Consider the following 27,449-nt stretch of genomic DNA (forward strand, 5'->3'; position numbering starts at 1 on the left):
AGGCATTTTCTATATTTTTTACTTGAGAGAAGAAAAAAAGCTGGTAAACCCATCTTTAGAAGTAGTAATGAGAATTCTATAGCTAAAACTAACTAATACAGTGGTACCTCAGTACACATAGTTAATTCATTCTGGAATGCGTGACAAGTGCCGAAACCAACACATACTGAACTGTTCTTGAGCTGCGTGAGACTGACACACTGACCTCTGTTTCATTGTGAGAGGGGAGCTCTGGTGGCAAGCAAGCCCCTGTGTGTTTCAACATTTTTTCCTCATCAAAATGCAACCTGAAAGCCCTGGCTGGCATAGCTCAGCGGATTGAGCTCGGGCTGCGAACCAAAGTGTCACAGGTTCGATTCCCAGTCAGGGTACATGCCTGGGTTGCAGGCCATGACCCCCAGCAACCACACATTGACGTTTCTCTCTCTCTCTCTCTTTCTCCTTCCATTCCCTCTCTGGAGATAAATAAATAAAATCTTAAAAAAATGCAACCTGAGTGCAAGGTATGATGACTTCTTAGGCCAATGAGTACCGAGGTATGACTGTATTCTGTAACTAAACAACATCTCTATATAAGAACAACTAATATAAAGATTATTATCTGCCAAACATTGTGCTAGGTCATTTTCATGTCATTTTTTCTTTAATTCAAAATTCGTCATTTAATTCTCACCAGACCCTTAAAAAGTTAATGCTATTATGCTATTGTGATCTTGGTTAATAAAGATGATCAAAGTGAAAAGCAGAGAAGTTAAGTAATTTCCTATCATTTTAATATTAGAGAGGGTTTTTTGAGATCAGAGAATCCACTCCTGGTTTTCTAGAATTTGCCTTGTTTTTTTGGGTCCAGAAGTCAGAGTTTGAAATCTTAGATCCACGGTGTTACAATTCAATTACTTCATGCTTCCTTATTCTCAAACTCATGTATCTCCACGCTATAGAAATATGCTATATCTACATATACCTATGTATCTAAATATAGGTACATAATAACAAATGATTGCAACTATCTGTCTTATCCCAATCTGACCACGGATGAGGTGAAGGAGAGATAAAAATTTGTTTAATTCCAGGCACCTTTGTACTTTAAACTTGATTAAGAACTGAAAACATGTCTCTCCTCCTGCATGGCTCCCGAGGAAAGTTAATAATTGCATTTATTATCTGGAGCTCACCAAAGCTCATGCTCCATTGGTGGAAACTCGGAAGCTTTGACCTTGATCTTTATTTCATTCAAGGTCCAGGCAGTAAACAGCAGGTCAACCCAAGGGGGTTGACCAGAGTCGGATGAGGGCACTGTTTCGCAGCGGTGTGTACAAGATTAAGGAACCAACAAGGGATAGTGAAGCTCCAGACAGGAGCAATAGCAGGAAGCCTTAGAGACCTGTGAGCCTGAGGGAACCTGGAGAGAGTTGTTAAATCAGGAGCCATAACCTCACCTCTACTAGCCCCAGGCTTAGGGGAATACGGCAACCGCCCAAACTCTGGTAGGAATAAGGCACGTGTCGGGACAGGCAGGAGTACCCTACACACCTCTCTCTCCTTCCACATTCCTGTCCTCCACCATCTACTCAACCCAAAAGAAGCCAGAGAATCAGGGAGTTGGGCCGCTGCCTACAGACATCAGCCTCCCGGGGGACAGATGGCAGAAAAGGCAAAGATGGGTCTGGAGGGGCTGATGGAAACAAACCAGCAGAATCCCTGACCCACTAGAGTCACTGGCCTCTAAGCCCCAAGGTTCTCACCTCTAGTTGGTACCCAGGAAGTTTCTCCTTGGTTGTCAAGACACCCCCGTCATTGCTGCCACCCCTCTGTTATGACTGTTGCTCAGCTCCCAGTACTTCGTGGCCCTTTCAGCTCTTGCTTCAACCCCTGCTGGGTTTCCCCAGGGACCCTCTGATCTTGCTGTGATAGAAGAGAGGACCTCCGCACTGGTATTCTCAGCCCTTAGTTTGGCTTACAGAAGTGGTCTCTCCCTTCCGTTTTCACAGCCTCCTCTTCCTGGGCACACAGACCGGTGCCCTAGGGCTGACTCGGGGCAGACTTGCTCTTCCGTTCCTCCATCGCCCTGAGGACAAGGCTTTGGACAGGGTCATCCAGCAGCCACTTCTTCCCGCTGACGACGATCATGTGTCCCAAGCTGAGTCAGAAGTCTTTCTACACTTCCACGTCCAGGGAGAAGTCCTTATTAGCCATTTTACATTTTCTTCATTTGACCCTGGGGAGGAGTGGGAAGGGGTGCTGTAGGAGGAACCTTAATATTTTGAAAACCAGTCATTGTGTTTTGCCAGTAATGCAGCGATGACCTCCGGCCAAATCAGACGATTCGTTCCTACAGATTACATATGCCTGCACTTTTCTTTCACCCATCTTGCAATTATTGCATCTTAGCTGTTCCATGGGTATTGGCTTGGTTTACGCTTGGATCAACAGGCCTCCACAGACTACCATAACTTTTTCATAGCCTTCTTTTAATAGTTTAAAGACTTATTTATCCTTACCTCTGAGTTTGCAACTATGTCCCAAATCCTTAAGGTTGTCAACGTCTGACCTCTGTAAAAGTGAAAGGTCATTGGCTCCCCTGTTAGTTTTCTTATACTCTGGAATCGCCAGTAGTCATGAACTCTGAAGCTTCCATCATGCATCAGATTTAAAGAAATACAAGTAGGAAATGTTATCCAAGTAAATGTTGGCACAAAGGTTCTCAGACTGTGGTTTCTGAACCTGCAGCAGCAGCAGCACCTGGGACCTTGTCAGAAAGGCGGAGTCTCTGGACCTCACCTTCCTCTTTCCTCCATCTGGGGGCCTGGCGACGCTGCTGGGGACAGGACTGTATAATGACAAATGTGTGTGGCATGTGGTGGTCCAAGGGCATTTCTGCTGGCTATCGGTGGGGGTCTCTGGAACCAGAGGCATACACAGCTCTTCCTAAGATGAAAGGTGTATATGCTTAAGATGAAACTGAGTTCTATCTTGGCAAGAGATGTGCTGATGTGTTCAAGGCAAAGAACAGCACAGTGACTCCTGGCGGCAAAGAGAGCAAAACCAGAGTCCTTGGGGGAACGGGAACTCGTGCCCATGGAAACAGTAGACGGTTCGTGCCAAATTCCAAAGCAACCTTCCTGTTAAGGCCATTGTACACAAAATCTGTGCAATGCTGTACTCATCAAGGATTTAAACTTATTGAAAAGTAAATAAGTAAAGTGAATTTCTTCTCTTGTAAAAAAACAAGAAGGAGGGGGAGGGGAAGGAAGGAAGGAAGGAAGGAAGGGGAAGAAAAGAAAAGAAAAAAGGAAAGAAAAGAAAAGGAAAGGAAAGAAAAGAAAATGAAAGGAAAGAAAAGAAAAGAAAAGAAAAGAAAGGCAGATTTTGAGGTCTAGCCCAGAGCTACTGAATCAGACCCCCTGGGAGCCATCCAGAAGATTCTAATGCAGGTTAAAGTTCAAGAACCACTGGGCTGGCATACGAAGGTAGGACGAGGGGCGTATTTTAGTGTGCGGGCTCTACAGTACCCAAGCATGAACATCACCACTGGAGGTGGCCTTTGGATCATGACGGATACCCCTGCCTTGTTGTTTTTGTTTTACTGTCCAAAAGAAGGCTTATGTGGGTGGCTGGTCTGAGTTCATTCGATGACATCACAAGCAGTCAGCCCACTGAATGTCGGAAACCAGCTGCACCCAAGGCTCGGGAGAACTTCATCCTGGCCACGGGACCTGGTCAGTCCCTCCAGGGACTCGCTGTGTGCAGTGTGCTCAAGTAGAGGTGGGCCAGATGACCACATTTGGTATTTTTAGACATACATGGTGACAGTACCTCTTAGTTGTCCTTGAATGCCCCAGAGGGCTGGCTGCTTATCACATCCTCTGCACAAACAGCCCTCACAGGCAACTGGAGAGGAAGCTGGGAGTCCTGCCCTGAAAAGCTTACAGTATAATCAGCTGCCAAACCCACTAAATCCTGACATCCTCCTGGATAGGACATTCATCAGCCAGGTTCACGTCCGCCCCAGTGCCTCGGGCACCCATGGTGTTTACTGCTCTTTCACCTTTTGCTGATCTCAGGCTTCAAAGGACGGTGCATGGTTTGTCCTGAGAATCCAGCCCTACCAGAATGACCTGTCATCTCCCTCTTCCTACTAATGGGCAGCTGCTTTTTAAATTAGTTGTTAAAATTTTTGCTCAGCTCTTAGTCAAATCAACTTGACTTGAATTTATTTTGGTGGAAGGCAAATCACTTGGCCAGCAGAATTTTATTTATTTGGTCACTTGGCTCAGGGTTTGATGACTTTTCCATTAATGTTTATTCAACAAATACATTGAATTTAATTTTCCCTGCAATAACCCAGCTGACTCTGAATGTTCAAAATGTGCAGAATGCTGAAGAGGAGGCGTGGTCCCAGGATTTCTATGAGATTAGGAGAATAGAAAACAGGGAAGAGACATTGAAGGCTCATAGACGGAGCATGGGATTAGCAAGATGTACAACCACCCACGGGTCCTCGCTGTCTTTTATCTCCTTCTTTGAGACAGACAGATAGACAGACAAATGGATAAATAGATAACTGAATTTATCTTTTTCTCTGAATTCCTTACCTCTATGTCCTTCTATATTTCTCTCTCATTCTAGAGTCATGTGTGTACAGATGTGTGCACGTGTGTGTATGAGTAGTGCACCTTGTATAAGATATAACAATGGCATTTTTACCTGAATGAAACAGACTGTGAAAAAGCAAACATGTTAACAATGGCTAACAATATGGCATTTCTGAGAACTTATTCTTTTTTTATTAATTAATTTATTTTTAGAGAGGGAAGGAAGGGAGGGGAGAGAGAGAGAGAGAGAGAAACATCAATGTGTGGTTGCTGGGGGCTGTGGCCACAACCCAGGCATGTGCCCTGACTGGGAATCAAACCTGCGACACTTTGGTCTGCAGCCCACACTCAATCCACTGAGCTATGCCAGCCAGGGCAAGAACTTATTCTGTAATGGGTACTGGACAAGAAAAAAAAATCTTTCTTGTAGTATTTGTAGTATATCAGTCGTTCTACTAAAAATTGGTACCACTTTTTAAGATATTTTCTTTTCTTTCTTGCTCTCCAGTTTCTCACATTAACAAAATGGAGTTGTTCCTTTTCAGCCTGAGGTTCTGTCCCTCTCCATGGCCTCATCAGAAATGCTCTGGTGTTTGTTGTTATGCTAACTTGGAAAAGAGGGAATGCGGAATATTGGATGAAAATGCAAGGTTGTTAGAAGTGAAAAGTAGCGATGAGAGTAAAAATACAAAATCCTCTAAGGCGGAGGTGATAGACCTTCTTGCCTTTTCAGTGGTGAAGGCCAAGCACAGGTCCGCTGGCCTTGCCCACTGTGACTTTCAGAAAGGCCTTTGCTTATAAACTCATGAAGTTGAAGGTCATTCAAAGGGCTTGCCCACACTAGCTTATTTACGCTAGGACCAGAAGCATGACCTCAGCTAATCCCAGTTATACTAGTGTTGCACATTTCCCGCCTCTGCCCACCTCCGCCCACTTGCTCTGGCCCCAAATTGCTTCTGAGCTGACCCTGCCCACTGGCCAGAACAGGCCCACAAATGATCATTCCTCAGGACAGCCAGGCTTATGCAACAGGCTGGAATGCTGTCAGAAGAAATGCGAGTATCCTCATGCCATTGGTAGACTGGGACTCGTGTTGCTATAGGACTAGCTCGTCTACCCTTGTATTAAAAGTCTCAGAGTATGGAGGTCAATTTGTAAATACCAGACAGGTGACTTCTGCTTGCCTGCTGGTGGGTCAGGGCTCTAAACACACAGGCATTGTACACAAGAATACTGTTTCTTTCTTGGGCAAGGGAAAACAAGAATTGGCCAGTTTTGAGTGATCCTTATTCCATCCTCCATTTCGATGGCCAGCCCACATTTATTCGGTGAGGGCACACTGTCTTCAATGCTCCGTGCTGTGGGGGCTGTGGGGGAGTCTGGCGAAGACTTTAGAATCCAGCAGAGGATTAAAAATACACATAAACATAGTACAAGGAAGTACATGGTAAGAACATGACCTCAAACTGCTGCTCTGTCTTTTTGATAAAGGCAGCTGGAACAATAGGAAATCCTAAGTGCAAAAAAAATGAACCTCAAGTCACACTTCATATCTTACACAAAGGTAATAAATCTAAATGTAAAACCTAAAACTAGAAAATTTTCCAGAGGGAAACAAGAGAAATGCGACTTTGCTAGGCAAGGATTCCTCAGGTAAAACAACAGAATAAGATCCATAAAAGAAAGAATGGATAAGCTGGACTGAACCAAAAGTAACAATTCTCCATGGAAGACACTAGAGAATGAAAAGACGATCACAGACTCAGAGAAAGTATCTGATAAATAACTTGTATCCAGAACACACGTTCAGATATCTCCAAATTTAATAATAAGAATACAGCCCAGCTTTTAAAAGGAGCAAATGATGGGACAGAGCACACGAAAAGGTACTCGGCATCATTTATTCAGTAGTCAGTGGAGAAATGCAAATGAAAATCACAATGGACACCTCAGCCCAAAACTGATGATACTGACCGCTGACAAGGCCTTGGAGGCAAGGGAATTTTCACACATTGCTTCTCGCAGTGCAGAACGGTACTGCCTCTTCAGAAAAGCAATCTGGTAATTTCTTATGAAATTAAATACACACTTACCTGGTGATACATCAATTCCCCTCCCAGGTTTTTACCTAAGTGAAAGGAAAACCAGTTCATTTGGTTCATAATGAACAAAAACTGGGAAATGGCCAAGCGTGCTTCAGCTGGTTAATGAGCAACCTGCTGTATGTTGATAAAGGGAGCATTACTCAGCCATTAAAAAGAGACAGACCACTGATACACACAGCCACATGGATGAACTTCAAATGCTTCATGAACTTCAGATGCCAGGTAAACTGATCCCGACTCAAAAGGCATTTCGGAAAAGGCAAAACGTAAGGATGGAGGTCACAGCATGTGTGTCCGAGCCTTCGGCTCTGAATGGGGGAAAGAGTTGACCATTTCAGGGCATTCTTGGGTTCACAGAACCAGTCTGTATCTTGTTTGTGGTGGCGGTTACGTGACTCTAAAACCTACAGTACTGTCCAGTAAAAAACCTGGAATTTACTGTGTATGAGTTATAACTCTATACATGTGAGTTAGAAGAAAAAGAGGTCACACCATAGACTGCACTCAGTTGCCAAAAAACAATGAAGATAATACTAAAAGCAAAATGAAATTGTGTTGTGGCACTTAAAGCTAAGTGAGTGTCCTTAGCCAAGTTTCTTAATTTTTATAAATATCCATTTCCTCAGTAGTACCACCATATAAAAATACATTCTGAGAGTTAACTGACAGGATGCATGAAATAACATTAGCTGGCTTATTGACCACTTGCTCCGGGCCAGCCTTCGGATGTGCCTTTGTATTCATTATCTAAGTCGATTTCAAAACCTTAGGAGATAAGTTCTATTTTTAACATCCTGGGGACAGTGCCTGGTAAATGGGTAGTGCTCCCTAAGTGTTCACTGTGATTCCTCTTTATTGAGACTCCTGCCCACGCACTGGGCCAGACACTGAGAATAGGCAGCGGAAAAACCTTGGAGTTCCTGCCCTCAGGCAGCTCACAGTCTAACAGTGAAGCAAGTGAACAATTAAAATGCAGTGTGTGAAGCGCTAGGCAAGTAGGGTCTGCGGGGTACTTCTCTGCGAACGTGGAAGAGAAGGAGGCTCTAACCTAGATGGTGGTGCGGGTAGATGGTGGTGCTGTCAGAAACCTTCCCAGGGAGGGCGGCATCTGATCGAGTCTCGAAGGACAGCTAGAAGCGTCAGCAGACAGTCACCCAGTAACGTGTGGAGTGATTGAAGAGAGAAACACTCCAAATGATAACCAGAAGAAATAAACACCTCTTTTTTTAAATTTCTTTTCTTTCCATTTAATTAGTTTTTTTGTTTTGTTTGTCTGATTTCGTTTCATTTGTTTTCTTTTTTTTAAGATTTTATTTATTTATTTTTAGAGAGGGAAGGGAGGGAGATAGAGAGAGAGAAACATCAATGTGCGGTTGCTGAGGGTCATGGCCTGCAACCCAGATATACCCTGACTGGGAATCGAACTTGCGATACTTTGGTTCACAGCCCATGCTTAATCCACTGAGCTATGCCAGCCAGGAGAGAAACAAACACCTCTTGCCCTGAAAAGAAAATCATCTTTGGAAATTAGTGGCAGAGGGAGGAGACACCAATGGCCCCAAATCTCAAAACTGGGCTTAGCTACTGCAGAAGGGAAGTACGTCAGCGGAGGCTGGGAAGGTAGGTGGAAGCTTGTGCGAGCTGACGTGACACCCTGATTTTGATGTACTCTCCTAGTGTCCAGATCCTTGGGGAAAAAAAACCTTCCATATTCTCCTCTACACCCATTCCAGTGTCTTAGATTCACCCTGAGAAAACTCCTCTTTAGCTCAAATTTAAAACATCTTCACTGGGGTTTTTATTCATGCTTATTTGTGAATGCCTGAGGAGGGTAGTTCAAAAATAACTTCAAGCTGTTAATTTTCCTACCCTTTGAGGTACAGCACATATTTTTCAATGCCCTGTGCCTCTTGGGGCATAGTATTTAAATACAACTGACACTCTTCTGGGTGCAAAATACTACTGCAAAACTATTCGAAAGATTTCTGGCAAAGAAGGGGACGGGTGGGTGGAAGTGAAAAAAAAAAGGCATTGAATGAAGTGGCTCTTTGTATAAACATACAAACCTGTGTCGAGACTCTTTGCCCTTCTGCTGTCCCCACAACTACTCAACAGGTGGCAGGGCTCACTGACATTTGTAGAGCAGATGGGATGTCATTTTAATGTTGTTTCTAATTGATGAGGGCCTTGGGGGCTGTGCACGTGCGGCTGCCTGCCCGGTGTAGGGTGGGCGATGGAATCAGAAACTGCTACCTGCTCCTTCTGGCAGGAAAGGGAGGGCTGAAACTGTGTAACTGGCTCTAGCACAGTGCGTTAACTCTTCATCAAAGGCCTTATTTTGCCGGTTTTATTTCCCTTCACTTGCCAATCCTTCCCTTCCCCTTGCATAGCTCTGAATTTTGGACAGCTTGAACAAGGAAGCCTTGTTCCTCTGAAAATTACCTTTACCATAAACTGTGTTTTCCTGCCTACATTTTCATAAGCAATTCAGATTGCATTACATTTACACCAGAGACAAGCTCGCTGCTTCCCAGCCATGGTCCAAGGGGGAGGTGGAAAGGACTGGGAAGCAGCTGAAACGCTCCTTGGGGCCCGCCAGGTCGTCCGCTCGGAGAACAAAGAACGAGCCCAGAGTCAGGAGCCTGTCCCCAGACAGCCGTAATTGTTGCAGTTCTCATTTTCCAAGCCATATGGTGAGTGGATGCAGCCCCACTTGCTAACGTGGACACACGCAGTGCCAAGCTACAGCCACACTCTTCCTCACTTGGCCTCCACGAGGACCCTGCACTCTCATTCAAATACTTTTATTTATATACAACAAAGCAGAAAACACTTTCCTGATCAGTTTAGAAATGGTCTTTTAAACTGCGTTGGGTTCCCTTCAATCATTCAGCTCCTTGGAAGAAAACAAATCCCAATTATTAATCATATCCTATTAGATCAAACTCGAAAACAGTCTATATGGTAATGAGGAATTTATTGGGCCCACTGCGTGTGCTATTTTGTGCCTGAGTCTAGGGGTTATTTCTGAGCCATGTATGGTCATTTTCCTCTAATGAATGGCATATGTTTTCATTTTAGGCCCTCAAACAAATTTGGGAAATAGGTTTCCTTTTGTTCTTCTTCTCTCTTCTCCACCCAACATCATTCTACCGTCCTTGGGTCCGGAGGAGGGACAGGAAAGAGAGGTTGGATTCGGAAATCCTCTTCTTCTCTTACTCTCTTCTTGGCCCCAAGCCTGTTCATGACTTTTTTAAAAAGCAGTTAATTATCTGCAAACATTTAAGGGATTAAATGAGCTACTACTTATTCTTAGTATTAAACAGAGGTGAAATGAAAATCTCCATAACCACTATTATCACTTATTCAGGTAGATACGATGTTAAGTGCTTTCCCACACAATGATAATAAAAGTAGCTGATCTGTGTTTATGGATCATTGACCATGTGCCACCCAGAGTGCCGGGCTCACCTACTCCTCTCATCGACACTGTGTCGTCAACATCGTCATTAGCCACATGTTATAACTGAAGGGAGGGGCTTAGAGAAAACGTGCTGCCAGTTGAACTTGGCACGTCTGAAGCCAAGGCCCATGTGCTCAGGCATTCCCCTGGGTCCTTTGATGAACCCTTATATGGACAGTTTCCATTTTTCTGATGCAAGTAACCCCACCAATTGACCATTTTATATATAAAATTGAACTATTTTGAATTTCAGGAATTTTCTTACCTTGGTTGTAGGAGCTCTCTTGGCCTGTCACACTGTCAGAAATAAGAGCAGCCTGCCACGCCCCGGGCATCTCTGCCTCCCAGCATCCCCGCGCTGCGGTGGACCAGCTGGGCCTGCCCTGCACAGCTCTGAGGGCACAGTAACCCTTTTGTTCAGCGATTTCCTGGCACACCAGTGTTTGCGAACCAGAATCAAAACAGAGTCCTAACGTGCCTTCCGCCTGACTCGATTTTCAACTTTCATTATTTTTCCAGGCAGTTTACTTAAAATATAATATTATTGGAGGCAGATCACCGTGTTTACCATTTAACAAGTTTTCCTCTTATCTAGGCTGTGCCAGTGGGAAGCGGCTTCCACCGTCTTCCCTCGGTTTCTCTCGTTGTTAGATGGGCGGGGCTGAGTGGAAACCCACCAGAGTCTTGGGCGGGGCAACGCAGACTCTTTATTTTCTTATTCACGGAATATGAAGGAAGCTGCTCTGTAGCTGTTTTCAGTCTAGACAGGATATGATGATAATGGCACAAATAGAAGTTCATGTATTCCAGCCAGGGGCAGACTCAGTGGGTACAGGGCGTAGATACATGTCATGCTGTTATGAACACCGAGCAGCACACAGCCCACTCGAGGGCATGGTGCCCAGATTAATTGGCTTGCCCAGAATGCATCTATGATTAGGAAAAAGTTCTCAGGGAATGCTGGGCAGTGTGCATTCTGACTCTCAATTTTCCTTCTTATAGGCACCGAAAGTTAGACATTTAATAGACTAAGAGAGTGAGCGGTGTTTGACACGGCTGGTTTTATGAAATGTTTTGCTGGTGTTCCTTCATAGGTTATAAACGTTTCTGGGGTGAACCAGCCCCCTGTGCTGGACTGACTCAGGCAGTGTTTACTATCGCTTTGCCGAGGCGTCCAGGCTCTGGTACAGTCAGGGAGGATACGATTGAGTTACGGGCAGAGGTGTGTATCTGGAGTGTTTGTATGTGTGAAAAATCAAAGTGAGGCTCTCTAAGTCACAGGAGCTCCTGGAATAAGCCCCCCCAAAGTTGTTGTGCTTAAAAATACTGCCACTTGTGCCTTGAGGAGTGGAACAGTGATCAGACATGGCACCTGGCTGACTGAACTCCCTTCTGAGCCAGCCAGAAAGAGAAGGAATCAGGAGAAATAGCCAACAGCACAGAGCAACTTTCAAAATAGTGTCTCTCCGTGGAAAAGCTTGAGATGAATGGTAAAGGAGGGCGATTCTGTATCCAAGAAAAATCAAGGGTGAAATTGCTTGAGCTGCTGACCGAAGGCTAATAATTCTCTTGGATGCAAAAGAGTAATTCCAGTGGTCTCCACACAACCTTGGTGGGCATAAGCCAAGGATAAAATTTGGTCCGATAAAGAGCTCTTGTTAACTTGTGATGCTATGTTTATCATCAAACCTGCAAAACTAGGAAAGTTAAACACCCTGGGTGGATCAAAAGAGGTGGTTCCCGAATATTTGTTATTATTAAGGAGCTTCGAGGAAATACTGAGAAAACCTTTTTTAAATGTGACTCCCCAGAGCTCCTGCTTGCTTTTGTTGGATGTTGGACTCATTCAGGTTCCATTCCTTCAAAATTGGCCATAATGCATTCCTGCTCCTTTTTGGAAATACTGCAATATGTAAACATTTCACAGCACATTCCATTGTTTAACAGTGAGGCGCTCAAGAATTATCATAAGCAATGTAAAAGGTTATGCTTTCTGAGATAGGGTTTTGAGAAGAAAGAACTCTTTCTCTGTCTCTCAGCTTCAGGAACTCAGTTCTACCAGTTCTTGCAGGTGTGTACACAGAGAATCCAGGCCTTTGAGTGAGTACTGGGAATCCCGCCCATGCCTCAAACCAGAGACCTTGTGGTCTAAGGCACTAGTGTTATGTGCTCCAGTCTCTGCCACTCTCATTCATTGAGGCATGCATGCATGCATTCATTCATTCATTCAACTCTTAGAGTACTTCTGTGTCTAGCTGACATTGAATTTGGCTGGCTCCCTGAAGATTTGAATATGGAGGTGGAAAAGTATTTGGGGAACATATTTTGGAAGGTGATGAATAGGTAACATTACAAAATACATAATATATGAGATAGTGTCTATACACAGTAAACACCTAATAAATGTTAGCTATTAGCATTAAATGTGTTTATCATTAACAACATAGTAACAGCATAGAAAGTTTTTCATCCTTGGCTGGTATGGCTCAGTGGATTGAGTGCCAGTGTGCAACCAAAGGGTCGCCGGTTTGATTCCCAGTCAGGGGACATGCCTGGGTTGCGGACCAGGTCCCCAGTGGTGTGTGAGAGGTAACCATGCATTAATGTTTTTCTCCCTCTTTTCTCCCTTCCTTGTCCTCTAAAAATAAATAAATAAAATCTTTTAAAGTTTTCTGATGATAATTTAATTCAAAATCCCACCAACCTAATGCATCACCAGTTTTCATTTTACATCTATTTCTGTATTTGTTCAAAAACTATTTTTTGAGCTTCTACTAATGTTGCCAACCCTGGCATAGTACATTTGCAAGTTCTCTTCCCACCACTGTGCATGTGTACTCCTAATTTCTGAGTTAAGTTTCTCATACAAAGGATATTTTTCCATGAAGTCACATGTTCTTTATGCTAATATTTTTAATAATTTAAAAAAAAATTTTTTGAGAGAGAGGTCAGGGGAGAAGAGAGAAAGAGAGGGAGAGAAACATTGATGTGAGAGAGAAGCATTGATCAGTTGCCTCTTGTACACACCTTGACAGAGGACCAAACAACCCCACAACCTAGGCATGTACCCTGACTGGGAATCGAACCTGTAATCTTTCACTTTGTGGGATGACACTCAACCAAATGATCCACACCAGACAAGGCTATGTTAACATTTCAATGAGTAGATATTATTCTATCAATATCATCATTTATTTGACCATTTTTCCTGGGAAATATGAAGCTTCGCTCCAAATTTTCAATATTATAAAAAATGCAGTAGTAAACCTTTGAGGCGAAGGGATCAGGAAGCATGAATTGGTAGTTACAAGGTAGTTATGGGGCTGTGAAGCACAGCAGAGGGAGCGCCATCAACAATGTTGTAAAAACTATGCATGGTGTCACGTGGGTGCTAGACTTCCCTGGGAGGTCAGCCCCTAAGTTACGTGTCCAACCATTGTGCTGTACACCTGAAACTAATACAAAATACTATTGAATGTAAGCTGTAATTGAAAAAAAAAACCCTTTAAAAACAGAGCTTCTTACTTCTTCCCAATAATTTACTAGGGCAAATTCCCAGAATTCTTAATACAGAGTCAGAGGATATGAACATTTTTAAAGATTTTGATGCAGCCTGCCAAATTTCTTAATCTCGTATACCAATTTATGATTATAATTTTCTTTACATCAGTCACATTCCTTTGCTGCCTCTGCGAAGACTCGGCTTGATTTCTAGTTGGAGGATTGAGGAACACGCTAGCTTCATCAAGAACGCCTGCGTAAAGCATTTCTTACCTGGGTTACCTTCCAGATGGCTTCACCCAGCCATTATAGGGATGACTTCCTCTAAGTGAGAAAGGCTGTTTCCTGCTTCCCGACTTTTAGAACCTCAGCACTTCCTTATTTGTATTCCATAAACCAATTCCTATGCCTAAACACCCACTTTGAGAATTACAGAATGTTACAAATGGAAGAGACCTCAACTGTCTCTTGTTACCCTCTTCATTTTAGAGTTAAAGACACTGAGAGCCAGGAAGAGCGTGAATTACTCCAGATCCCAGAGTTGGTGGGGAGACCTGGGGTGAGCTCTTCCCATGCAGCCCACGGATACCACTGCTAGAAAACACCAAGGGGGCGAGGAGGGTGGCCCCCAAATACTAATATTGGAAAGACAAAGAAAAAAATGAGTGTGGTCTTTGGGGACGTGTGACCTGCACATTAGTGAAGTGTCCCAAATTTTGCACCCTCCCTAGTGTGCCGTGGCTTTTTATACGCACTCCGTTATTGCAAACTGTGGAGTTACCTAGGCAGCTTGGGGACTAGCAGTGGTAAACCGTGTGCTTTGAAAATAAAGTGAAGGTGAACCATCTCAGAAAGGAAATTAGGAAACACGGAGGTGCAAAGTATGAGCTCCTCCAGAGGTTAAGACTAACCTGCTTAGCTTACAGAATACAAGATGCAGTGTGACTGACCACCTGGCACTTCTTAAAACAGAGAGCTTCAAGTTTCTCCAACACATTATTCTATGTGCCTTTGCTCCTGTTGCTCTCAGAGCCTGAAGCCAGCTTAGCCCCCACGTGGCTGGCTAATTTTGATTCCTCCCTCCAGACTTAATAACTCAGATGGCGCCTCTTGTGGGAAGTCTCCCGTGATGCTTCTAGGCTGCAAAGACTCTCTAGTCTCGCTGTTCACGGAGGACTTGTGTATTCACTGCTCACCCTGGAGTGAGAATATCTATGTCACTTGACTGAGCTCATCAAAATGAGGATCTGTGACGTATTCTCAGTACAGAGCAAACATTTAGTAAACACTTGTTGAAGTATCTGAAATGTATGAATCAGGAGTTTGTGAAAAACTCTAAAATCCATTGAAGATGGTCTGGGTATAGCTTCAGGGAAATGTGACTAAAATGTAATTCCTGCTTAGAATGCTTAAATCCGATTCATCTTGTTGTGTTATTGGGTAGGAAAAAAGTGTTAACAGGAAAGGGGTAGTTTATTTGGCCTCAAGAGAAACAGTAATTTTTCAAAAATGTAACTTAACCATCATCACCATCATCCCCTCTGGGATCTTATTCTAGTAGTACCTTCTTTTAAATTTTTCAGTCTCTCCTTCTCTACTTTCTGCTTAACTGATAAGTTTGCCCAAGCACCTGGCTGGGTAGCTCAGTTGGTTGGAGCATTGTCCATCCTATGCACCCAAAGGTTGCGGGTTCAATCCCCAGTCAGAGTACATATAAGAGGCAGCCAATCAATCGATGTTTTTCTCTCACATCGATGTCTCTCTTTCTCTCTCTCCTCTCTCTTTCCCCCTTGCTCTCTCTCTCTAATATCTATAAATATATCCTTGGGGGAGGAATAAAGTAAATAGATAAATAGATACATAAATAAAAGTAAATTTCCTCAACACTATCATATTCTCAAAAACCCTTCTTCAAAACTTGCGATTCCCCTCTGACTATCATCATTTTCATCCCATCATTCTGCAGTCCCCTGTAATCTACCTTCTACCACTCCTCCTGCCACTGATATTGCACTTGCTAAATAAGATTACCAGCGGCACCCCCCACTCCACCCCACCCCAGCCAAATGAGTATTCTGTTGGTGCCTCTGTGGACTTTTCTATGATGTTGGACACTGCTGATCGCTCCCTTCTTCCTATGATTCTTTCCTCCTTTGACACAGTGCCTGCCATCCACCCTCACTCAGACACTGTGTCATTTCTCAAGCCCTGTCTTTCCCAGTTTTCCATTCTTACTTACACCATAGATTTCACTCCTCACTGTCCATCATAAACACCTGCGTCTCTTTCAAAAATTAAAGAAACCTGAGAAAAGGGAACTCTTGTGCACTGTTGATAGGAATGTAAATGGCGCTCTAGAAAACAATATGGAGGTTCCTCACAATATTCGAACTGGAGCTACCGTATGACCCAGCAATCCCATTTTGGGGTATACACCCCCCAAAAATGAAAACAGGATTTCAAAGAGATAGATGCACTACCACGTTCATTGTAGCACTATTCACAACAGCCAAGACATAAAACAATCTAAGTGTCTGTCGACAGACGATTGGATAAAAAAGATTATATATATATATATATATATATATATATAAAATTCAGTCATGAGGAAGAAGGGAATTCTGCCATTTTAGACAACATGGATGGACCCTGATGGCATTATACTAATTGCACTAAGTCAGACAGAGAAAGGCCAACACTATATGATATCGCTTGTATCTAAAGAAGCCAAAGTCATAGAAACAGAGAGAAGCATGGTGGTTATCGAGTGCTAGGGATGGAGAAAATAGGAGATGTTGGTCAATGGATAAAACCTCCAAGGATTAGGTGAATTATTTCTGGGGATCTAACGCATAGCATGGTGACTATAGTTAACAATACTGTATTGTGCACTTGGAAGAGAGTAAACCTTCCATGTTCTCACTGTAAAAAAGGAATTGTAACTATGTGACGTGATGGAGGCATTCGCTGATGCTATGGTGGCAGCCGTTTCACAATGAATGTATCAAATCAACACGTTGTACACCTTAAACTTACACAATGTTGTATGTCAACTACGTTTCAAGAAAGCCGGGGGAAAGCAAGAGTATTTCAGGAAAAATGAATAGACTGACCAAATGAGAGAAACAGAAAATACGAAATATAAGGAATATGGGGGAAAGTAGAGGCCAGCCTCCCGGAGTAGCTCTGGGTCGGATCAGAGCAGAAGACCCAGTTGGAGAAGCCGGGGGGGGGGGGGGGCGCGGGGGATCCAGCAGGAACTGTCGTGCACGTGCTGAAGCGTCCCGCTATTAATCTTTGTACCCACATGCCTAGGTGAATAGCACGACTCTTAAAAAACTGCCTTGTCTCAAATTTCACCCTCTTCTAGGCTCCACATTGCCATTAGTTACAACATGAACCTAAATCGAACAGCGTCACACGTCCCTGCTCAAAGCTTTCAGCAGTTCCAGATTGTTTATATCACACATGTAACTGCTCGGACATAATCAACATTTATCACACACCTGCATTTCTACTCTCCTTCCCTGATTGGGAGAGAAGGAGGTGGCGTTACAGCAAAGCATGCCGCTGAAAGGGACTTATGACGTAAACCCTGCTCTTAGCTTGGACTACAGGATTGGCCATTCATGCTACTGCTTTCTGCCTTTAATAACCTCTCCGACCTTCCACACGAGGACTTTGTCCACTTGTTTAAATCCTCCAGGCTTTTCCTTCTGTCTTGAATGCTTTTTCTTGGACTGCCTTGACCGGCCGGGGGAACTGTGTGGTTTTTAAACCATTCATAGGAGTCACCTCCTTTGTGAACTCTTCTCATTCTTCACCAGGTAGGCCATTCCCTCCTCTGAGCACCTCTTTGTTGCACCTGTGTGATGACTAATTACTTTTCTAGCTCTCACTAGACTAGATACTCCTGAAAGCCAAGGATGTCTTTTGTCAATATCTAATGTGATGTCCCATGGTCAAGGCCAAAGAGGGGTAGGACCGAGGGTGGGAGGTGGAGATGGCTGGGGTGGGGGAAGTGGTGGGGGAAAAATGGAGACAACTGTACTTGAACAACAATAAAAAAAAAAGATAAAAAAAATACCTAATGTGATATCAGACACAATCTAGCAGTCAATATTTGTTGCATAATGAATGAATGAATGAATGAATATAAAACATTTCTCTACTTTCAACTGGTGGGAGAAACACTAGACAAAATCCTAGCATATTCTCAAAGAATAGAAAAAGGCGTATAAATTGAGTGGCTTATTTAGAAGAATTATACACTAACCATCTTATGGCACTTTAAGCTTTAAAAGGTTATTTTTCCTATGTTGGCTAAACAACCACCCATTTGTCTAAGTTTTATCCTTTTAATGTAGTGAGTAAACCTCTTTCTCTCTCTCCTAGTACAAAAGCAAATCTGGCCCAGCCAAAAATGAATCATCATGAATTGTGATTAGCTGATCTAGATTAAAGTAGATTTATTTATAGCTTTACCAGTGAATGGTTAATTTGTCTCTTTGCTACCATTTAGCTTCAGCCTCTTAACTTTGGCTTTTCATAATTATTACAGAAAGAAATACTTTTTAAACTATTTTTATTTGTTGATCACTAAAGAGTAGCTCTCTCTTTTTTTGAGAATTCTTATTATCTATGCTACTTTGAAGGATTCTTCAGCATATGAAGATTGGTATTTTTCAACTTTTTTTCTTTCATGTGTGTTCTATTTAGGCCAGGAAATTGATATTTCAGCCCAGAAGACTTCGGCCAGATGTTAGTCCACTGGCTGAAAGATGGATTTCCTGCCCCAATAGGTGACCTCTGAAAGCAAAATAGGCTTTTTCTTAATGGAGAGACTGTCCAAATGACCTCATTTCTAGAACAAGAATCCTTTGTGAAGTGTCTTGTTGCTATTGAAATCAACATCATCTGATTTTTGAGGACATTCATTAGATAAAGAATAGCTAGCACCTAGTTGTTTCACTTATGAGGCAAAGAAAAAAAATTATGGCTAGACAATCCATTTTTTTGTCCTTTGAAAATATATTTGCACTCATTGAGAGGGAAATGGTGCAGAAAATCCGGTGTCTGCTTTCCCATATTAATATTTCTTTTAGGTTTCAAACCTCGTTCAGGTCAGCACTAACTGCAGGAGCATGCTATGTGCTTCCCTAAACAGGGAATTGTTTCACCGAGCTTTGACCAAGGCACTATTTAAAGAAGTCGCCGTGACCCCAACGTCCTGTCACTCAAACTTTTCGCTCCCCGTGTGAGAAGCTCATTGAGACATTCGCATGGCGCCACCTCTTTTGATGAGGTCTTTGCCAAGTGCATTTATTTATATCTTCAATTGTGTGAGGCGGCCCAGAGAAACTGAGATAACTGAGCCTTTGTGTGTGTGCTATGCTGTGCATGCGCGTGGTGAGTGCGCACACACCCATGCCTCTGTGTGTGTCACAGGAAGTGCAATTTGAAAGAACGTACCCAAGAGAGGAAAATGGCCTTGAGACTGGAGAGGGACTGACTGTAACACTTACTATACATGGAAAGAAGGGGATTTAGCTTGCGTGAGAAGAAAAGTAAATGTTTCTGAGATTCTAAAATGATAGAATTTTATAGCTGAGGGGAAAGTGAATGAGGTGTTTTTTTTTTCTTCCGGGAACAGGAATGAGGGTCTCTTTTTAATAGCTGGCAGAAATTTTACTAGTATAAAAGTCTTGTTCATTGTGGTCCAAAATGCTTGCCTCCCCCGCCCCACCCCGCCGCCCCATGAAAGACGCAGAGCAGAATGGGGCAGAGCAGGGTACGGGGTGAAAGGAGGCTGGCGGTGCATTCGGACTCACGGTCGTCCTCAGATGATTTGTATAGTAAGTACAGAACTCTCCAAAAATAAGCAGAGACAGGACATCACACTTGCCTTTGTTTCATTTATTTATTTATTTATTTATTTATTTTTAAAGAATATCTGCTGAATTGTTTTTAAGATTTTATTTATTTATTTTTAGAGAGGGAAGGGAGGGAGAAAGATGGAGAGAAACATCAATGTGCGGTTGCTGGGGGCCGTGACCTGCAACCCAGGCATGTGCCCTGACTGGGAATCGAACCTGTGATGCTTTGGTTCACAGCCCACGCTCAATCCACTGAGCTACGCCAGCCAGGGCACACTTGCCTTCGTTTTAATGAGTCAACACATACTTTCCTCAGAATGTTATGCTAAGACCAATACTCTGCTTTTTAAATAGTTATATGCAAATGTCATTAACATAAATTATTTGGGGGGTTGTTGTTCAGCCAATGTATTCTGGGTCATACTTCAACTCTGGATATAAGACGATAAGAATCTTCTGTGGTTACCAGGATTTATGTTAAGTGAGATGCTTTTGTTCTATGTACATAATATTATGGCACCTCAAAGAAGCAGGGCAATAGTTTTAACTGGAGCTTTTAAATGTAATGAAAAAAGCATTTTTCACAAGCACGTTTAAGCAATAGGAACAGCCAAGTAGGGTAAGATTTATAAACTGGACAAGATTGATGAAGCAGTTTGGTGGGTGGATGATACCTCCCAGATGTGTTTTTAAGACTTTGTTTTGCATAATTTGGAAACACGTGCAATGTAATTTCTGGTCTCTTATTAACACATTCCTTTCATTTTTTTTCTTACACTCTCTTAAAACCAAAAAAGTGAATAGCAGGGGGCAAGATTCCAAAGATGGAATAAAGGAATCTCCCTGCTTCCTTTATCCCCCCCAACCCCACAAAGTGTCAGGTTGCCCTCCTGCAACCTCACAGCTCTCCGCAGGAGACACTGCTCTCCTCTTAGCTCAGAAGCCATCTGAGGGGGAGTTCAAGTCTCCTGGTTCTTTACCTTCACTTTGTGACTTCGATGTTGGCGGCCCACCCAGAATTTTCTGCTTCTTGTCTATAATGTGGATTACTGAATAGTTCAAATCCTTCACATTTCGGAATTACAGGTGGCTTTAGAAATTATCTATAAATTATCTATGCTGTACAAAACGAAGCATCGCTCAAGGGAGTGTGGGGCTGATAGAATAATTCAGGAAGAACCTTGCTGTCTACATAGCAACAACCTAAATGGCTAAAAGAGAACCGGCTCAGCTGATAAACTTCTTACCAGAGTGAAGGAAGAGATTTCAGAGGAAAGTATTTATAACCTTGAGTCCTCATTTTGCTTATTTACCCACTCTCCCTGGCCTATTCATGCTGTCTTCACTTTGTTTGAATTTCTCTTAGCTCTTTTCTAACCTCTTATCAAATATTCCTCAAAGAAGAGAAGAGGCTTTCAATGAGGCAATGCCTTAGCATATAGGCTTGGCTCACCTTTAGGGCATTTATGAAAAAATTTTCTTTGGGGTTGTCTAGAGAAGAATGTTTTAGGGTTTCAGTCTCTCCTTGAAGTGAGTTCCGCGAGGCACTGTGGAATGCCACCTTGGGGTGCCAGAGACGGTTGCTGACGGTCCGCACCCGTTCACTGGGCCAACCCACTACCATTGCTCATTTTCAGAAGGCAGAATGGTAAAAAAATAAAATAAACAGAATTATTCATAATCGTTCGGACTTAACCTCTGCATAATCTTACATTTTCTCTGCAGAAAATGTGTTGTCTTTAAAGAAATAACAAGTATTTAAATGGAGCTATTTTCTTTTTTTTTAGAAAATTTTCTTAAAGATTCTATCCATTTATTTTTAGAGAGGGAAGGGAGGGAGAAAGAGAGAGAGAAACATCAATGTGCAGTTGCTGGGGGCCGTGGCCTGCAACCCAGGCATGTGCCCTGACTGGGAATCGAACCTGCGATGCTTTGGTTCGCAGCCCGTGCTCAATCCACTGAGCTACACCAGCCAGGATTGAGCTGTTTTCTTAAAACATGAGCTCTGCTCTGCTCGCTTCAGCAGTACATGCACTAAAACTGGACCGATCCAGAGATTAGCGTGGCCTTTGCGCCAGGATGACATGCACATGCGTAAAGCGTTCCATGTTTTTAAACAAATAAAATCTTCAAAAGATTGTGAGCCATTCATATGGATAATACATTTTAATTCCAACCCAATCATTCATGTGCTGATTAACCACGAGGTTACAATCTGAGAAATGTACCAGTAGGTGATTAGTTGTGTGAACATCACACAGTGTGCTCACACAAACCTAGGTGGCACAGCCTAACCACACACACACACACACACACGCACACACACCCCAGGCTTTATGAGCCTCTTGCTCCTAGGATACAACCTGCACAGCATGTTACTGTTCGAAACAGCACGGGGCTAAGTCAAGCACCAGAGAAAGTAACACAATCAAGACATTCAGCAACATGAGATGCGTGCTGCTGCCGCCAGCATAACATGGCAAACTATGTTTTTATAAGTAGAGTAAAATAATGACAAAAAGTATGGTATAGTATAAACAGATGAGTAACAGAGTCATTTATTATCATTATCACATATGATGTACTGTACACAATTGTACGTGCTATACTTTTGCACGATGGGCAGTGTAGTCGGTATATTTCCACCAACATCCCCGCAAGCACAGACACGTGAGTCACGCATTACCATGTTACATAACATAGATGTTACAGTGTCACTGGGCAAGGGAATTTTTCAGCTCCATTGTGATCTTACAGGACCATGGCTGTGTATGTGGTCCATTGTTGACCAAAACATCATTATTATGCAGCACATGACTGTATTTCATTGTCCTTTAAAACTAAGTATTTCTGGTCAATGTAAGGAAACATCCAAACTAGTAAGAACTTTTATGAGTTGATCTGAGCCCAGCTGACAACTGCCAGGAAACAAAACCTCAGGGAGTTGGGCTAGTGCTCTGCAGAAGGGCAGTCTTGCACCTTATTTTCCACATTACAGTCAAAAGAGGAGGCATGGGGCGGGGGGTTACGTGAAATGCCTTGGTGGTTATTAGGAAGGTGGGAGGAAGCCAAGCAGAAGTGACGGGGGAAGGGGCAACCTCTGGGATTGGACAAAACATAAAATGCTAGACACATCTTCTACACAGGTGGGTACAGGATAGCAACAGTCAGCAATCAGCAATCAACAACGACGAGGGGATTTGTGGTCTCCGCCTGGTGCTTCGAGGGGTGCGGAGAAGGAAATCTGACATCCTAAAGGCATATTATCATAGATGCAAGAAGACAGCAGACAGTCTCAGTTAAGGTAAAGACTGACCTTTGTAAGGGAAACACACCAGCCGAGGATATGACTCCCTGCCATGACCTGCTTTTAGTTGGAAAGTTTTAGTTTCAGACCATCCTAAGCGGTTACTGTAGGTCTCTTGAGTTTGTAAGGCTGCCCCCGGGGCGCCCCTGAACTTGTCAGGTTTAGCGAGTGCCCCCTTTTCCTCCACGCTCTCAACATCAGATTTTGCGATCTCCATTCGCTTATCCCATGACAGTTTCTTTTACTAATTAATTTTTAAAAGCAATCTGCTCACATAGTTTCTTCGTATATTTTAAAGCTTAACATTTCCTCAGGAACGTGTTCCTTTTCCTTATTTTGACAGTCTCGTGGGTCCCAAGGGCTCTCCAATTTGAGCCGACATCACAGTTACCTGAGGAGCTTGTTGGAACACAGATCAGCAGTTCCACCCCCAGAGTGTCTGACTCCGTCAGGGTTTTTGGGGTGGGGGTGTGGGTGGGGGTGGTGGAAATGTGCATTTCAACACATTCCTAGGTTATGCTGATGCTTCTGTTCGAGAGTCTACCCTTGAGAAGCACTGATCTGGGTAAAAGACTAGAAGATGGAGGTGGTGTGCACTAGGGCCATGGCAGTGTCGTTGGAGAGAAGTGGGTGAATTTAACATATATTTAGGTGGTCAAATCAATAGGGCTTATCCACGGTTTCCATGGAGAGGGGGGAGAAGGAATCGAGCATGTCTCTGTGGTTGGTAGCTTGAACAAATACATGGATGTAACAGAACACTCCTGAAATGGGAAATGAGCAGGGTAGAAGGGTTAGATCGGAGGGAAAAGTCATAGATTCTATTTAAAGTTCGGATAAAGTAATTTTAAGCTGTCAAGCACAGTGCTGGAGATAGCATAGATTTTTCAGTAAATGATAGATACTGATATTGCTGTTATTATTACCTTTCCTATTAAAACTGAATAGTTCGAATGACCCCCCGCTCCTACAGATGACGTCCTAAATTCATCACCCAGCAACCACACTCCAGAGCTAGGAGTTACTCCTTTGTGTAATTCATGAGATTCAGATATGGAGAAGGTAATTTCATAGATATTGCCTCATGGTATGCGTGAGTAAAAGAAGGAAGAGCAAGGTAAAGGAAAGGGGGAATAAAGGGTAACTCATAGAGAATTATCATCGGCACTATCACAGACGACCTCACAACAACCATACTGTCTAGGTGGAATTACTCCATTGCACAGATGAGATAAATAACTTGCCCAATAAATCACTTGCTCTTCCACTCAAGTCTTATAGGAACTGGAGTAAAAATTTAAACCAGCTCTTTCCTGCTCCCATTATCTTTGTGCTTCCTACTACCCAGCTCTACCGACTGCCAAACAACAGACTGGTTATCTTGCTTCTGCCAGAATGATGACCTAAATAGGTTGCTGGCAACACTCTGCGATGTCTACACTAGTGGCTTTTGGGTAATCTTTTGTACTCCTGACTCATAGTAAGAACCATGTTTTACAAAGCAAGCCAGAATTTACATGAGATAAGTGCATTATCAATATTTACTCTTAACAATAATGATTGCATTCTGATAGCTTTCTTTTTATTCATGGTAACAAATGTTCGTTGGGACCCACGGAATTTTTTGAGTGTCTAGTGGATGTCTGGAAAATCCTCTTCTAGATCCCTTGCTTTGGAATCTGGAAGGATCCTTTGGAATTCACCCATCAACTTTAAAACAATGCCAAAGAGCTGGATGAGAGTGAGCCCCATGGAAAGGGAAAGAGGAGAGGATTTCTGTACATGCATCTTTAACAGAGCATCTATGCTTGCCTACCTTCCAGAGCTTTGTGAAAATCAAATACATCACAATCTAGATGAAAGCGCTTTGGAAAGTAATTAAATTGTCTAACTTTGGTTTTGCTCCATGCAGCTGTGTTCACTTGGCCTGCCCATTCAAGTTCTCTGGGGCCCATTTCTTATCTGAGAAATGAGGGATTTGACCAAGATCAACTCCAGGGCCCTTCCCCACCCTATGATAAAAGTTTTTCGTAAGTGGTACCTTATTTCAGAGTAAGTGGGACTCTTAAATAGTTTGATAATGATTGTGGTGTTGATGATTATTCTTTCATATTTTGTGGAAAAAAAACCTTGAAGGAATTTTTGAAAATAAAGATTGGCATTAGCTCAAGAAGAAAAGACTAAAAGTAAAATTTGGGAGAAGTAATCATACTCATTTTGAGGGGCTGCATCATGAAATTGATGAGTAAAGAGGTTCAGCTTCATTTTACAAATGGTCAACAAAACTATTCATGTTCCAGAAATAAAAAAGCGACTACTCAAAATTTCATGTCAATGTGCAGACAGCAAAATTATTGTTATCGAGCTCTTCCCGATACTGGCCCGAGGTGACCTCTGAAAATGGTTCGCTAGTCACATGAGCCGGAACACCCCACAGAATCATGTAAATCGAGATTCAGACCTTCGTGTTCACTGTAGGAACACTCATGAAACTGCCCAGGCCATCAAGGGTACGCATATCCAAAAAGCCACTAAGTATCTGAAGGCCGTCACTTCGCGGAAGGAATGTGTTCCGTTCCGTTGTTACAACGGTGGAGCTCGTAGGTGTGCCCAGGCCCAACAGTGGGGCTGGACGCAGAGTTGGTGGCCCAAAAAAAGTGCTGAATTTTTGCTGCACGTGCTTAAGAATGCAGAGAGTAATACTGAACTTGAGGGTTTAGAGGTGCATTCTCTGGTCATTGAGCACGTCCAGGTGAGCAAAGCTCCCAGGATGTGGGGCAGAATATAACAGACCCCGTGGGTGGATTCACCCACACATCAGCTCTTCCTGCCACACGGGAGACAATCCTAAACCAGGAGAGGGGGCTGCACAAAAGAAAAAGATATCCCGGAACAAACTGAAGAAACAAAAACTTAGGCCTCAGAAGTAAATGCAGCTTAAAGTAAATGCTGATAAAAGTAACAGCAAAATAAATAAATAAATAAAAACACACATACATACATAAATAAATACATAAAATTACTCTTCTCAACATTCCCCCCACCCTGTCGCCCCGAATATTACTATCTCATTTTTCTACCCATTTATTAGGGAGCACCAAGGAAAAGCAGCTGAAATATTGAGGGTAGATTGATTCTATAGGTGCCAACATGCAGGCTAAGGTTTAAGTGTCTTGATACGTATGCATGTGCTGCTGTTAAAAGGTACCTATCTTTAGATGATCCTAAAATATAATATCACCTCTGAGGAGTGCGGTCTTGCCCTGTCTAAGACTGGGAAGCTGTGCCTCTCATCCTCCAAAGGTTAAGTGCTTCCCCCACCTCAAGTGAGGAGTTAAGAGAAAGACTTGTGATTGGTGTCGGAGAGTCGGCCCTCCCCTCCCCAGGCCCTGCCCCGCTGTTGGTGGACTCCGGCCCAGTCTCTTAGGAGAAAGTATTTATTTATGCAGAGGCCAAGCTGCCCACTGGTAGAGGCAGCACGGTTCTTTGTATGTTCTTGAATTTAATCAAGTACCGAAAGGCAGGCTAACACTGTACACTGAAATTCTTAAATATACCAGTAGAATCAACTCTAAAGGGGTATTTTACCAGTTTCCATCATTTACTTATTTTCATGTCTTTATAGATGTAATAATAATAATAACAATAACAATAATAATAAGCCTACCTCTACTTTCACTGCATTTATTTGGATTACGAGCATCTCCGAAATCAGCACCGGAAAGCACTAGGTCCGGTCGTGTTCATTCAGCTCCCCGGGCACTTTCTGCATCAACACAATGCTTCCTTATCATCCAGGGAAACCTTTCTTTTTCCTTTTCTTTCTCCGCATAAGTATTGTCATCAAGGATTATGCTGGCACATTTAATAAGTTTCAAAAAAAGTTTTTAAAATTTGAACTTTTCTGTAAGGGAGATTCATTCATTTGCATTGGTAGTTATCCCAGTAATGAGTGCTTTTTTTAGTAAGGGAATTTCAGGACATGCTCTTAATCCCTTCTCTCTTTCTCTCTTTTTTTTTTGTGGGTTCAAAAGAAAAAAGCAACACCAGGAGGGGCCTCTAGAACCAGCAGGGGTTCTCTCTCCCCCTGGGGCACCTCACCTGCCTTTTTTTTTCCTGTTTTGTATCCCTCAACCCTTTCCCATAAGGGCAGGGTCCTGGTGGTTTCTGAACTGTTTCACAAAGTGATCAATCGCCAAATCAAAGGTGGCATGCATTGTCAAAGCCCAGGGAAAATTCTGAGTGGTTTTTAAAGAAGGGATCACAACAGGGGTACTACCTCCTGAGGGCTATTTCCCTCATAAAATAAATCTGCCATGGATCTCGTCCTTGGAAAAACACAGGGCCCCAGTGTGGATTGGCTCAATGGCTACAGTCATAACATTTAAGTTTTGAAAATGGTCCTTCCCTCTGTCCCTGCGGTAAAGGGGCGACTAAAACCCAAAGGACATTGCTCCTAATTAGCCGAAGCCCCTAGCAGTGCGCGGCATTGTGGGCGCCCAGGGACCAACATGTCCCAATTCTTAATATGAAAATGATACAAACAATGGCTCGTGCCCGAGCTTTCACACTTGTTTTTCAACCAAGTCTTGGCCAGCAAAG

At 43.0% G+C, this 27,449-nt stretch overlaps 1 protein-coding gene and 1 non-coding gene across 3 annotated transcripts in view; both read left to right on the plus strand.

The window, feature by feature from the left end:
- SASH1 (SAM and SH3 domain containing 1) overlaps positions 1–27,449 on the plus strand; it is a 299,031-nt gene that overhangs the window by 99,612 nt on the left and 171,970 nt on the right. The gene's annotated exons all lie outside the window — the stretch shown is intronic.
- LOC114495812 lies at positions 21,553–21,654 on the plus strand. The gene has a single exon (XR_003684481.1). It is a non-coding gene; the product is annotated as a U6 spliceosomal RNA (small nuclear RNA).

Source organism: Phyllostomus discolor, chromosome 4 (genome assembly GCF_004126475.2).
Source record: "Phyllostomus discolor isolate MPI-MPIP mPhyDis1 chromosome 4, mPhyDis1.pri.v3, whole genome shotgun sequence".
In the NCBI taxonomy this organism is placed as follows: Eukaryota; Metazoa; Chordata; class Mammalia; order Chiroptera; family Phyllostomidae; genus Phyllostomus; species Phyllostomus discolor.